At 46.4% G+C, this 15,056-nt stretch overlaps 1 protein-coding gene across 1 annotated transcript in view; it reads right to left on the bottom strand.

The window, feature by feature from the left end:
- Positions 1-15,056, bottom strand: part of ONECUT1 (one cut homeobox 1) — a 33,126-nt gene that overhangs the window by 16,112 nt on the left and 1,958 nt on the right. The gene's annotated exons all lie outside the window — the stretch shown is intronic.

The raw sequence follows: 15,056 nt of genomic DNA, 5'->3' as shown, positions 1-15,056 counted from the left end.
CCAGAGTTTCTAGCCAGAGTTTCTGATTCCATAGGATTTCTAACAAGCTCCCAAGTGATGCTGGGGCGTGGATATGGCAGGTGGGGTGGGGAGAGAGAACTGCAAATGAATCTTAACTAAAACATTTTTAAGCAGGTTTGTTTATTTTATGGGTATGGGCAAAGCAATTTTGAAATGATTTTAGATGTATTACAGGATTGAGCAAATGAGTAAATATGTGTGTGAGAGAGACAGAGAGAGAGAAAGAGAGAGAGAGGTAGGTTACCGGGTACCAGAGTTCTCACCGTGCAGGAAAAGACATATAAATAGGGAATGGGGGAAGGCAGGGAAAAATCCTCCGGGGATATATTGCAATTGGAGGTGGAGGTACTGGTATGAACTAATGATTTTAGAAATACATACATGAGCACGTATATAAGCATGTTTATGCGTACATGGATATTATGTATTTATGATGTGTATATGCATATTTGTATGTGTGTGTAAATAAATGTATATGTATCTGATTCCTGGCTTTGTCTGAGAGGGTAGAAAACCAAAGTCACCCTAAAGCCATGAGCACACTTAGTGCCTAGGCCGTCTTGGACTCTAACATTGTTCCCCACCAGGATAAACCAGGGCTCATCAAAGAAGTGGCACATTCTAGGATTGTTGGCAGAATATGTACCAAATGAGCTTGGAACATCTTATGATGCCAGAAAGTTAAAAAAAAATGTGAGCATGTCACAGGGACACAGGAGTCAGAATGAAAGGGCTCTCATCAGTCAAATCTGGGACAATTTGAGCACCAAAATAGTTAAGTACAGTACTGAACTGTAAGCCACTGGAAAAAAAAAAAAGGAATGCCTGAGTCCCCTCCAATTATAAATGGATAATGAGAGAGAAGGAAGGCTCTTGCAAATATCCTCTCTCTCTATCTATATGTTGAATAAATGAGTGCTATTCATGATCTATTGGGAAAGGACAGGGATGATGGAATTACCAGAGATTTTTTATTGTCTCCATTATTCTTTTATGTATTTTCAAATACTCTACCGTAAATTTAATAACAGGATTTTTTAATTTAAAAAGTTGCAAAATAGTAGTATGTACCATCCCATAGGGAAAAGATTGGAAGGATACACACACACACACACACACACACACACACACACACACACACGGTTATCTCTGTGGGGTGCTGTGGGTGATTCTTATATTTTTTTCTTTATTAGTGTTTTACCCTGCAGCTCCAGCTCAAAGGATGTATATAATACTAATAATTTACAACAAGAAATGAAGTTACTTATTTATTTATTTTTTATTTTTTGAGACAGAATTTTGCTCTTGTTGCCCAGGCTGGAGTGCAATAGCGTGATCTTGGCTCATTGCAACCTCCACCTCCAGAATTCAAGTGATTCTCCTGCCTCAGCCTCCCAAATAGCTGGGACGACAGGCAAGCGCCACCTTGCCCAGCTAATTTTGTATTTTTAGTAGAGACGGGGTTTCACCATGTTGCTTAGGCTGGTCTTGAAATCCTGACCTCAGGTGATCCACCCACCTCGGCCTCCCAAAGTGCTGGGATAACAGGCGTGAGCCACCGCAGCTGGCCAGAAGTTACTTTTTAAAACAGCATTGGAATTAAAAAATAAATTAAGAAATAAGATACAAGGTGCTTGAACATGGTAAGTATCAAACAAATATTAAAAAAAATGTACTAAGGCTATGCCATGACAAAAGCAGAATTCAAAAAAGTATACATAAGCAGTACAATAATTAACTTTTTGGAAAATATCTCCACCCTTGTGTTGAAGGTAGTGCTCTAAAATGATATTGTAGTTGTGTCTGAGTGTATTTATTACTTTAAAAGAGGAAACTGTATGGTAGATATAATGTGTTATAAGCTTGCATTTTGAACATCTTTCACACATTGAATTGTCTTTCATAAAAGAGCTAGAATAAGAGGTTGAGGTGGGCAGATCACTTGAGGTCAGGAGTTCAAGACCAGCCTGGCTAACATGGCGAAACTCTGTCTCTACTGAAAATACAAAATGTAGCCGGGTGCAGTGATACGCACCTGTAATCCCAGCTACTCAGAAGGCTGAGGCAGGAGAATCACTTGAACCCAGGAGACGGAGGTTGTAGTGAGCTGACATTGCGCCACTGCACTCCAGCCTGGGTGACAGAGCGAGACTGTCTAAAAAAAAAAGGAGCTAGAATAAGCTAGAATAAGGGGACCACCACTGAAGCACTTGGGAGCATTTTCAACCTACCCAGAGGGGTGGTCACCCTGTGCTACTTCTCTTTTAATTTCATTACTCAGATAATTGCACTGCGCAGCATCTTCTAGGGAGGCAATTTACTGCCAAAAGAATTAAAAGAAGTAAGAGCCGTTTAGTACTTTCCCTAGAAAGTTATCTTTTGGGAGATGGGAGAGGCCCTTGATTATTTTTAAAGAGGAACACACACACACACACACAAACACACACACATACACACACACACACACACACTTCAAAAGCCATAGACTATCTCTTAAGAATATACAAGAAACTGGTAACGGGTTTCTTCTAAGGGAGGGGGACTTGGGGACTTAGGGAATATGGTTGGGAGGAAAACTTGTTTTTTTCCGTATACACTTTCATGCTGTCCAAATTAAAAAAAAAATGATGTGCATATAGTATATGTTCAAAATATTTATTAATTAAAAACAATTCTTTAAAAAAGTCTGTTGCTCATGGAACAACTGTGAAAATAACTAGATCGGAGGAAAGCAAAATGTGTTTTCATATGAAAATATGCTTGCCATTAAACTCATTAGTTTCCATCACAGACAGATTTGTAAGTGACTCAAACCAAGACTTTCCAACATTTGTCTGCCCCATCTACATGTCTGTGCTTCTGTCTACTCTGCTGTTTTCTTTGTTTATAGATAGACAGCTCTTGAGCTACCATTACTGGGGAGTTACTTTTGTTTCTCTAACAGCAGGGATGGATTTGGGCTAAACCCTTCCACTGGTTCTTCAGGGCTCCTTGTACCCAGGGAGGTGGCTGGATGGAACATGAGTAACCATCACTGCCCACCAACACCGGGAAGTGAAAACTAGACCCAAAGGACCGACAATCTTCACCTCATTAGCATTGTGCTCACATCATGTCTCTCTCAGTAAGTAACAGGTTCTGGTGAGGCAGAAACAATCTAACTGATTGGATACCTCAAATCTGTACAGAAGCCAGAGAGCCCACCTGTCGTAGGAATGTATTTGAGAGGGTGAGCTATTCTGAAACATTCCGTCTTTATATTGACATCCACATCCACTCTGCAGTTAAAGGTATATCCAAGCACCCAGCTTCCCATGTCAGAAGCAAGGAGCCTGTTTCATTTCCATTTTCACTCTCCACCATGTCTACTCGACTTTAGAAATAGCTCTCAAATTTTGTCACCCATTTTCTCCACCTTTGCTGACAATGACATATAATCAGACCCTAAGAATCTATTGCCACTTCTAGCTAGTCCCTTGCGACTTTTCCTCCCATTATCTTCCTCTCCAGCATGCTTTCAAAAGCACAAATCTGACCATTTCACTCCAAGACAGGTCACAACTTCCTTTGGGCTGCACCAATACACCAGGTCCTTTGTCATCTCCTTTCAGTCTTCTTTCCAGTTTTCCTGCCCACTCCCACAGAACTTTATTTCTACACAGATCAGAGACTTTGTCAGTATTTATTTTCCTGCATGCTTCCTCCCTGTGAGCTCCTCCAGGATACAATAAACACCTCATTCGTCTTTCATGCACCTGTACTCAGCCTAGTGCCTGGCATATAGGAGGCACCCGATCAGTGTTTGGGCGAATGAAGGAAAACAGACCTTTTGAGTGATGTCACATGGCCATCAGTGGTGCTTCGCAGACTTTAATGGACACAAGAATTTCCTGGGGGTCTTGCTGAAATGCAGATTCAGGTTCAGTAGGTCTGGGGTGGAACCTGAGGGTCTACAGTTCTTACAAGTTCCCAGGTGAGGTCGATGTTGCTGTTTAGGGAGCAGCACTTTGAGTAGTGAGGACCTATAGAACATTAATAACTTTTTTAGATGGGGGAGCATGTTGAATCAATCATTCCTGTAAGGATCTTGAAGTTTTGAGTGAACTTTTGATTTCAAAAAGATCAAAAGAAGTAAAAGATTTTACAAACACACACAAACACACAGTTATACACAGAGTAAGCTACGGAGCTCTAGGTTATTCCAGAAATAAGTAAGAAAAGGGAGTAAAAATAAGAGTCATCTACCCTTAAATTCTCAATACCATTATTCTAATTCGCCACTTGAATTTATATTAGAATCACCTGGGAAACTTTTTAAGCAGCGCATATTCTCCCCCCTTCTCCCCTTCCAATCTGATTTCTCTTCTAGAGGAATATGACACCCTCAGCCCATGTCTCCCTACCACTGAAAACCACAGCTTTGGAGAATGCTTTTGTAATTGATGGCAATGTTTTGTGTCACTCAGCTGTGCTGGAAAAGAAACAAGGTTTTAGATTCATAGTAATTCCGATCTAAGATCTCTTCTGCAAAAGGAGTTTAGCCGGGGCTCCCACACACGCTGTTGTTCCCTCTGCCTGGAAACCTCTTCCTCCATTTCTGTCCCAAGCCCTACTCATCCTCCAGATCTTCAAAATTGTCCCTTCATCACACCTTAAACTTCTCCTTCCTGGAAAACACGCACACACACACACACACACACACACACGCACACGAAACATGTAAACAGTTATTTGTTCTCTTCCCTGCTAGACTGTGAGTTCCAAAGAAAAATTGTGTTGTACATTCCATTTCCAGTCCTGAGCATGGAACTTGCTACAGCATGTGCTCAAATGAGTGAAAAAATTAACTCTTCTTTCCACATTTAATGAAATTCCCTCTTTTACTTATTTTATCCTCCTGTCCAAAATTGGCTGAATATAATTCCTATGAGAGCTGACATTTAGTATGGAGCTAGAACCTGCTTAAATGACAGTAGAGTCTGTCTTGAGGTTTGTTTGGTCTGAATTGCTTGGGTTGGGGAATCAGATAAAAACAATGTTTCTACCTCACCAATGTTAAAAATAAATAGTAATCACTGCCTACCAAACAATATGTATCATATATGTGAGATATGAAGCACAAAAACGAAATGAACACCTATGAGTCCACCACTCAGTAAAAGAACTAGAACATTAGTTGCCTTGTGAAGCTACAGGGTGTTCTTGCCTCTTATCTCCCTGCCTTCCCCTATCAGAGGTAACTACTCCTCTAAATTTATGTTTATTACTCATTTTTAAAAAAATAGTTTTTATATATCATGATTTATTTATGCATTCCTTATCAGTGAACGTTTAGGCTTTTTCAGTTTTTCTGCTCTTAGGAACAATGCTGCCACGAACAGTCTTTGCATGTCTCTAAGAGCATTTATGAATTTACCTATAATATATACCAAAGGGTAGAATTGCTAGATATATGTAGGTCCAGGTTGAGAAGATGATGCCAAGTCATTGACACTATTTTTTTTGTCATAAAGGTGCCAATTTGCTTTCCTTTCCACCAGCAGTGGTTAAGGGTTCCTAATGACCCATATCCTTGCCAACAGCTTGTCTTACTAGAACACAAGCAATGGAGTCTCAAGCTGCAGCACTTTGGGGCCAGAAGGCAGAGCTCCTGCCTGGATAGGTTATTTCCTCCTGACCACCTGACAAGGGACTGGCCCCCTGAGCCTTAAACTTTGTTGAGTCCTGAAACTGCAGACACAGCACCAAACTTAGAACAGACTGGGGCCCCGACTAAGCTTCCCCATGGATAGATACACAGTCATCATAGAAGGCAATCAATCATAGAATGTGACACCTGGAAGGGACCCTAAAGCGAAATCCTTCATTCTACATTTATTGAGACTGAGGCCCAGAAAGGTTAAATTACTTGACAATGTCTAAGAGCTAATTACTACAGGAACCTCTCTCCGGGGCACTTGATTCTTAATCTGGAGACGGCTTTTTTTTTTTTTTTTATAATTGAAGATGGTGTAATATGATCCATTACATTAATAATGACTCTGTAAACATTCAAATTACTGACCAATTTATTTAATTAATTAATTATTTTGAGATGGAGTCTCGTTGTCACCCAGGCTGGAGTGTAGTGGTGTGATCTGGGCTCACTGCAACCTCTGCCTCCTAGGTTCAAGTGATTCCCCTGCCTCAGCCTCCTGAGTAGCTGGGACTACAGGCGCAGGCCACCACACCCAGCTAATATTATTTTTTTTTGTATTTTAGTACAGACAGGGTTTCACCCTGTTGACCAGGATGGCCTCGATCTCCTGACCTTGTGATCTGCCCGCCTTGGCCTCCCAAAGTGCTGGGACTACAGGCTTGAGCCACCGTCCCCGGCCAACCAGTTTATTTAAAAAAAAAAACAAAAACTTGTTTAACTTAAGTGACACAAATTTGATAACTTTCGTTTCTTTGGTTATAAACAGGGGTGATATTCGATGAGATAAAGAAACCACAATTATAGTTTCAATATGCAAATTTAACTATACTAAGAGACACTGGTCTCCTGGGGGATAAACAGTCCCCAATTATCTGATTGAGCATTCTTGTCCTTGGATCATTCCCCATCCCCATACTAGGCACCTCCTTAAAAAGCCATTTTTGTGAGCAAGGAAAACTTTAAATTCATTAAGTTTAAAATCATCTTCCCCTTAGGAGCACTCATAATTAGGCTATAGTAAGATTCTGGGAATGATCTACAGAGATTATGGCAGAATAGCTTCAGTGACTTGATGGTTTCTAATCCACATGTGAATTTGGAAAAATGCTGAAAAGAGACCAATCTGCAGCAGAGGTACTTAGCGCTCTTCGGAGTGCGCATAATAACCAAGTGTGGTATAAGTCCAGGGCAGAGGCATCTGTCTCCATCCATTAGACAGTAAATGTGGAGCTGGGGAGGAGAAGGAGTGCTTCCTAACAGGATGGGCTTTCGAAGCCTGTAGTGGAGATTTTCCTTCTGGAGCTGTGTCCTTCAGGAATTCTCTTCCTCCCTACCCCTTCCCATCTGCCTGGTCCTCTCTACACCGAGTCCTCTTTTACCTTTTAAACATATATTTTGGTTTAACAACGTCTGCAGGCAGATGCTAAAAGCTTTCTGTGAGGCAGCCCTTTTTTAATGTCAGGATGAAACTCAGGAGCTGTTTATTACTCTGGGGTGGGGGCTTGGGGGACAGAACACCAAGTAATTTTGTGCAGGAATGCTGACCAAACAGTACTGAGGTACTTGTGGTTCCAGTTTTCCTTCTAGCAGTCATTTTAATCAGCGCTTCCCCTTTTAATGAGCTGGTAGTGCCATTACATAATCACCCAGCTCACTGGATTAATGATGAAAAGAGGAACTGATTTTTCCAGTTGCATCATTTGAAGTAAATGTTAACTTTCTTTCTGAGTCCTTAGTTAACCGCATTAGTGTGACAAATATGTCTTTGTCTAGCATAAGTAATTAGAATTTAATCACTTTAACTGCATCTTAATTACCCCAAATGAATTGAAAGGACATTTAATAGCAAAGATTAAATTGCCTTAATGAACGATTTTTGTGACTCCATCAATACTCGAATCGCGTTAGCCACTCCTCTCACGCACTTCAGTCGCAGAATCTGCAGCGAGCACAGAGGTCACTAGGTGGCGCGCTTCGCTCGTTTGTTTATTTAATTTTCCCCATTGATCTGTTTTAGAAGACAACAGGAAAGAAAGCAAAAAGCACATAGTTTATTGCGTTCCTTCGAGAACCTCTCTTTGGGACTATGAGATCATCACCAGATGTGAAAACGAAAGCAGTGATTTCAGAAACCGTCGATTCTGAATATCCCATGGTGGCATATGCAAAGGAAGATGAGAAACACATGGTGACTGGAAACATGCAGTGTTTGACAGAAATTGCAAGATGCCCTTTAGACAACTCTCAGCCTATATACCGAGTTTTGGTCAATTTATTACTTTTTAGTGCAGAGCCCTAAAATATGAGTTACAGACAAGCTTTGAAATAGCAAGGCAGGCACTGATGTGGTGCCAAGAAGTGTAATTGCCATCCAAGTGCAGATCAGAATGCCAATGCCTGAAGGTATGGGAAGATCTGGGCCCTTGGGCCCCCCTCCAAGGCAAGGGACCCAATGGACCAGCCCCACCCACAGGCACATCTAATGAGATGGGTCTTGTCCATCAATAATTGTTTAAGTGAACAAAGGGATGGGGAGGCTGGGGTTTCACATCTACTTCTGGCACTTCCTCACATTTTCTGGCTGCTTCCTCAAAAAAGAGTAATAAAAAATATCTTTTACAAATCTTGAGTATAAAAGAAGTAAGTTTTCCCAAGTGACTCTTTTTGAGAGTCCCAAAGGAAAGACACACTTTCTCTAATTTCAAGAGCTTTATTATGTAGAGACTTTCAAATCAGTTATTTCCACATTCTGACTCCACTAACCTGGTGCACCTGTCCTGGCAACAGAAGCATGGGATGGAGGATAAAAGGTTCTGGGCCCTTGAACTGGGAAAGCTGAGCTCAGGGCATCACTGTTTTCCAGTGGTGTTGTCACAAGTAAATTATTTAACCTCACTGAAGAGAGCAACAGGGAAAAAAGCGGTAACTACCACTTAGACTAATGGTTCCCAAACTTGGCTGCACATCAAATTCGCCTGGGAGTTTATAAAAATCCCAAGGCCCATGTCACGTCCTGTACCAATTACATCAAAATATCTGAAGCTGCAGCCAGGCATCAGTTTTTTAAAGGTCTCTAAGTGATTCCAATGTATAGCAAGATTTGGGAACCACTGGTATAAATGGTGAGTCTTCAATGAGAACATCTATGTTCCGATCACAGTACCTAACAAATAGAATGTGCACAAAAAACTTAAGCTTCTTCCTTATCAGTTACCATGACAAATGAGATTGGTTGCACTTTAGGGTCTAGTTCTGTCCAGCTGTTGTCTTATTAAATTGCCTCATCTACAAGAGAAGAAAATTTCTTTTTTTCTTCAACTTTTATTTTGAGTTCCAGGGTACATGTGTAGGATGTGCAGATTTTTTACATAGGTAAACATGTGCCATGGTGGTTTGCTGCACAGATCAACCCATCATCTTGCTATTAAGCCCAGCATCTATTAGCTATTAAGAGAAGAAAATTTCTAGAAGTTAATTTGTTCCAATTTTATGATACTGTAACATCTCTTGGAAGAGACATATGTGGATGCTTCTATAGCAAGACCCTGTGATAAATAATTTTTATGTTTGTATCAAGATAATCAGATTGTCTTGTGATTGGCCTAGTTATCTAGCCCAATCTTATTATCTCAGGAGGAAATTAAGCTTCATTAGTATTAACATACTTGTATTAAAATAAGAACCTATACAAACCTATTGATAGAAGGTACGAATTTATTATTGTGCACTAAATCCATTCACATAAGTAATACTTTTTTTTCTTTTTACTGGACTCTATGAGACTGACATTTTTCATGTAGAAATAATGTGGCTTTCTTCTCCCAAAGATGCTTATCCATCTTATTCAAATAGAGACACAACGAGAATATTATTTAACAAATATTTGTTAAATATTTTCTCCAGCATTATAAGAAATGCACCCTCTAACAACCACAACTTCAGTAACACCTTCCCTCTGTTGCTACCCTAGGTTGGGGGCCATTCAATTTTACCAACAGTGTGGAAATCCTGCTGTTTTAATGGAGACTGAAAGGAAACTAGTCGTTTCTCATTCAAAACATGAAGGCTCCTAGATTGATTTAAAATATTAAGTCGGTGTTTAAATATTCCAATATACGGACTTTACAAAGAGCACGAGCAATGTCACTTGAGGAACAAGGCCTCAAGCTGAGGAGCAGGATATTGGAGAGCCTCCTTCTTAATTGCCCACCTTTATTAGACTTGAGGATTTTCTGTCTTACAAGAAAATCAGAAATAAATTTTATTGGTATGCTCTGTAAGAACGATTTCTTCTGATAAGTTGGGGTAGCAGCATTTGTTTGATTAGCTGAATTTGCCATGAATGTGGAAATAATGACATCAAAACAGCTCGTGTAACAACCTCCTTAAAGACCTCGTAGATTAGAGATGACTATAGATTTTCCCCAGCGCGGATCAAAGGGACTGAATTGAACGTTTTAGCTTAATGATCCAACCCCTGTCACACCCACAGGGACGCGAATTCCGATTTTATAAGCAGGTGTGCACGTGCACTCAGATACTCACACAAAGCCGCGTGGAGGGACGAAAAGATCAACCACCCGATCGACGAGGATAGGTTTGATCTTTTCGATTACCTCAGTGTGCCAGCGTTTATTCCTGGCTGGGCCTAGCGCCCTAACAAACTTCGGAACTTTAGCTGTTAATTTTTGTTTTCTTACTGTGATTTCCCAAAGACATTCTATCCGCCTACCAGAGGCGAAGAGAAACGGGACCAGGCGTCAGGGCTGTGGGACCCTGTCCAGGGTCCTGACTCCGCGCCAGGGCTCCAGGCCAGTCGGCCTCCGATGGCCCTTTCACCCACCCCACACGAGAGGAAACAAAGACTTCCCAGCGCAAGGCCTCAGGGCTGCCTCCTGACTCCAGTCAGTTTGCAGGAAGGGGAAACAACACAACAAAGGAACCGCCAATCCGCCGGGTATTTACATCCCTCAGCTTCAACCTCCGACTTCGGACCGCCAGGGTCATCTTCTCTACTCTGACCCCGGTTTTCTTAAATGAAAACATGCCAACAAAAGCATACTTCGGATACAAAATCCAAGTACACATCTTGTTTGGGGAGGTTAGAACTGAGGTGTACTTCGGGGGATGAGAATTTTGTTTTCATGAATTGGGTAACACCCAGGCATTGTTAGGTACCCCGACGGACCCTCTAGATACCCTTCTCTTCCTCCTTCACACTTTCTTCCTATCAAAATAGTTATGGTTTTGAAATTCACTAGAACAACGACGTTCTAAAAACAAAGGCGCAGCGAGCATCCCTTTCTTCGCCGCCGCGGGCTGAACCACGGACGCTCGCGGGGCGCTCAGTTCCGACGGCCTGCAGGGGGCGCGCGCCGCTCCCGCAGCACAGCCCGGCCACCCCAGGAAAGGGAGCCCAGTGGAGGGAAGCAGGGAGCGCGGAGGGCTCCAGGCTTGCAGATAAGGAGAGGCGCATCTTGGGATTTGGGTCCTCTGCTGCTACAACACAACCGTGCTATTGTTGGCACTGTCCGACCCAAGTGTCGGTTGTAAGCGGCGATGTCGGGGCTGGGTCTCTAGCAACCGCTGTGCCCCGGGTCAGGCTGGTCGCCCCAGCTACCGGGATCCCTCTCCGGATGCTTCCAAGGCGATAGGTGCTGCACCCGCTGACGGGATAGCCGCATACCTCCGAACAGGTAGTGGAGTTGTCTCTGGCAGGCATCCTAGCTGCGCTGACACCAAGGTCGCTACACAATAGCCATCAGCACCACTCAAGCCCCAGAAGTAGGTTTCCCCTGCCCCAGCCATAGCGGCTCCAGTCGTCGCCACGAGCCCACTTCTTACGCCCAAGCGCACCTCCCTCTCCTCACCCGGGTTTATGCCCATTACACAGAGAGAACTACACAGAGGGAACTATGGTCCTACACCCTCGAGGGGACAGACACCGGCCGTGAGACAGGCACCACGCAGAGCCTTCTGGTGACTGTCCGCAGGAGCGAGACCTTTTTTGGTTTTGCAGTCGGCTGGTGTGTGTGTGGAGGGTCCCCAGTCGACCACCGGGATGCACTGCCACTTTTCGGCCTGGCGGGCTCTGGGACTCCTTGGTCTCCGTAGGAGGCCATCCCAGGCCTTCGGAGGAGGCGCTCTCAGCTGGTGGCGCCCCTCGCCCCGGGCTCAGAGGCGGACACGGTCGGTCGCGCCCTGCCGGCCCCTTTGTTCGCGCCGCAGCGGGCTGGGAGCAGCTGCGCGGCACCAGACCCGCAGAGCCAAGACGCGAAGCGCGAGGAAACCGCTGCGCTTGACGCCTTCTCCCCCAACTCTTGGGCCCAGGAACCCTTCCAGCTCCTGCGTCCCACACGCCCAGTCCTGGCTTCTCTCCCGGCCCAGGAGTCTTCAAGGATTGAAGGGCTCTGCCTAGGGCCCCGCACTCCTGCCTGACTCCCATGGCCCAGAAAAGCGGGGGGACATTTGAAATGTCACTCCTGGGATAAATATTAACAAAAAAGCAAATGGACTTGTGCGGGGGCCAGTTATCAATCAACCAGGCCGCAAGGCCACTCAGGGCAAACACAGCCCAGGTTGGGCTGGGCGAGACTTTCTCATGGCCGCCTCCCGACCGAACCCCTCCTCCTTGGCTCAGGTCCTCCTTCAGGTCGTTCTGGGGCAAACACTGGACGGGAAGGAGGCGCAGTCTGGGTGCTGGAGGCCCCGCCGACTCCCCTGAGGGGTTTGGAGGTTTCCTCGCCTCCAAGTCTGGCAGGGCAGGTCGGAGTGCCCAACACCCACCCCCACTCGAACCTCGGGCCGGCGCGCCGCCTTCCCCTGGGTCCGCGGTGCTGCGCTTGCTGTTGGGTGTGTGTCGCTGTCTCTTTCCGAGCCGGCAGCTCCTGCCGTGTGGCCGAAGCCCTCTGGAATCTTTCATTGGAAACTAATCTTGGGTCTTGATAGACGCCCACGTCAGAAGCGCGCCACCCTCCCCCCCCACCCCGCCTCATCCGGGAGGAGACGCGGCGAGAACCCTGTCGCTCTGATCTTTAATGGGGCAGCAGCAAGTAGTACAGGGAGACAACATATATTGATTTTTAAAAGGTAGTTAATTTGGTGGGAATTTCCTCCTGTCGCCCTTCTTCCACCAGCCGCTGTTATTTCGTGACCGGAAGGCGCTTCCCCAAACACAGCGCCACGTGCAGAGGGTTTTGACCCTCTGCAACAGGCTGCCGGCACCTGGAGCACAGAGGGGCGTGGAGAAGCCACCACTCTCCCGCTGCGGAGCGAAGGAACCGAGCTCAGTGAGCCCTGACCTCGCAAGGTGGTTGGAACGAGACTGGGGGGAGGGTCTCTGAGCGCAACAGCAAGGAAAGCTGCCAGGGGCACCTCCCCATATGGGAGCTGGTAGTGGGGGGCAGGCAGTAATGTCCCGTAGGAACGGCCAAGGCGCTCTGCAATCCGTTTTAAGGCTCTTGCACTTGGCCCGCTAGAGATCATTTGGAAAGTTCAGAAAATAACCCCACTCTTTTTAAAATACGAAAATGTTTAATGAGATGGCTCGTTCTTCAGTAACTTAAAAATAGGTTGTGAAGAGACCATTCCTGGTTCCTTGCAGGAGACCCTCCTGGACCAACACAGAATCCTCAGTCCTAGCCCTTTCCGCCATCCCTTTTAAGTTAAGGAAACAAAAATGTAATAGACATGCTTCCTCAGGGTCTCAGGACACAGAGTCGGCTTGGTGTTTGGTGCCAAATGCCCGCCCTGCTGGACTCTCCAGTGTTTCACTTTTTCGAGGAAAAGGCCATGGGCCTAGGGCCGAGGGCTGCATGGCCCTCTACAGGTTGCTGGGTGCCCAGGCAGGCGCTCCTTCGATAGCCTCCTGGGTGCCACGAGCACCTGCCAGGCACCAGGTTTGCGCCTCCAGCATGCCGGTCCCAGCACTCAGGCTCCCTCCCCTTCCGCAGTGCCGTCCCCTGAGCTCGGCTATGTAGCTCTCCACGCTTGGAGGTCAGAGGGCGCTCCTGCGGCCAGGTTTCCACGGCTCAGAGGTCTTCTCAGAACAGAACATGTCAGTCTGTCCTTCCAGGGGGCGATGGCAGGCAGTAGGGGGAGGAGGGATATTGAAGTCCAGAGCAAGAGCCTCCAGGGGGCGGGGGTGGGGGATGGGGACCGAGTTTTCCCGGAGGGGTAGCCTTCTCATTTCTATCTTCTTCCCACATTCCCCTGCTCCACTCTTTGGCTTCAGCGGGCACTGTCTGGGTAAGAGGCCCTGAAGCCCGGCTCTGGGGTGGTGTGGGTGTGTGAAAAGGCACTACCTTGGGCTCTGGAGAGACGGAGCAGTCAGGGCGAGGAGCAGCCCCTTCGCCCACTCCCTCCGGAACCTCAGTTGCTCGCGGGCAGCCCACAGGTGGAGATATGGTGCCGGTAGCACAAGGGCTAGAGAGTGGAAACCCGGGAGCCAGCGATTCGCTGGGGCGCCCAGCGAGCCTCTTCTCCCCTGACTGGTTCCCGGGCGCAGGCTGCAGGAACCTGCATGAGGACTTTGCCTGGGGCGAACGAAGGCAGAGCTGGGCTAGAAAACCTGGCAGGGCAGAGTCTCAGCCAGCGCGGCGCTTTGGGACCGGTGGCCTGGAGCGCCCAAACCCAAAGAACGCTTTGGGTCCCTTCCGGGCACAAATCGCAGGCTGGTCGGCACCTGCCACCCCCTAGCTTCTCATTGGCAGGCACGAGTTGGGGGAGGGGGCTTTGGCCTCACGCTTTGATTTTAGACTGTGAAACGGCTCAGTGCCCCCGGCTCAGAGCGGATTGACTGTCTCTGGTTCTCCAGGGACGAATTAATGGAGAACGATCAGTTAATTAACAAACCCTCATTCCGGCTTTTACCTTTTCCTTCGCCAAGGCTCAGACCTGGGCGTTGGGCTGAGATGGAGGTGGAGGTGGGGGTGGGGGGGGGCATGGACCAGGAGTCAATCAACTTGGCAACCGCCGGCCGGATCTCATCAAACCCAGGCCACCCTCCGCTGTCCTTAGCTCTACCTCCCCTCATGTTCTCCACCCTCAAGGGTCGCCGAATCCTCCTGAAATCCCCGGTGGGGTTCGGGCTGGGCTCAGCTGTCTTCTCTGCCTATTCGCGGTCTCGGGGAGCCAGGCGCGGTGGCTGCGCTGCGCTAGGGAGAGCTTCCAGCTGAATTCAGAAACACCTGGGGCTTGGGGTTTCGGGCAGGAGACCTCTGTTCCTAGACTTGGGGGTCATTTACACACTCTCATCCCCAAACCCCCCTCCCGCACGGGGACTCAGACAAAAATCTCGAAGAGGAATAATAAAACAAAATGCAAAGTCCTCAGGGAG

Source organism: Nomascus leucogenys, chromosome 6 (assembly GCF_006542625.1).
Source record: "Nomascus leucogenys isolate Asia chromosome 6, Asia_NLE_v1, whole genome shotgun sequence".
NCBI classification, from domain to species: Eukaryota; Metazoa; Chordata; class Mammalia; order Primates; family Hylobatidae; genus Nomascus; species Nomascus leucogenys.
Note: the sequence above shows the minus strand (reverse complement) of the source record. Positions and strands in the feature narration are given on the sequence as shown.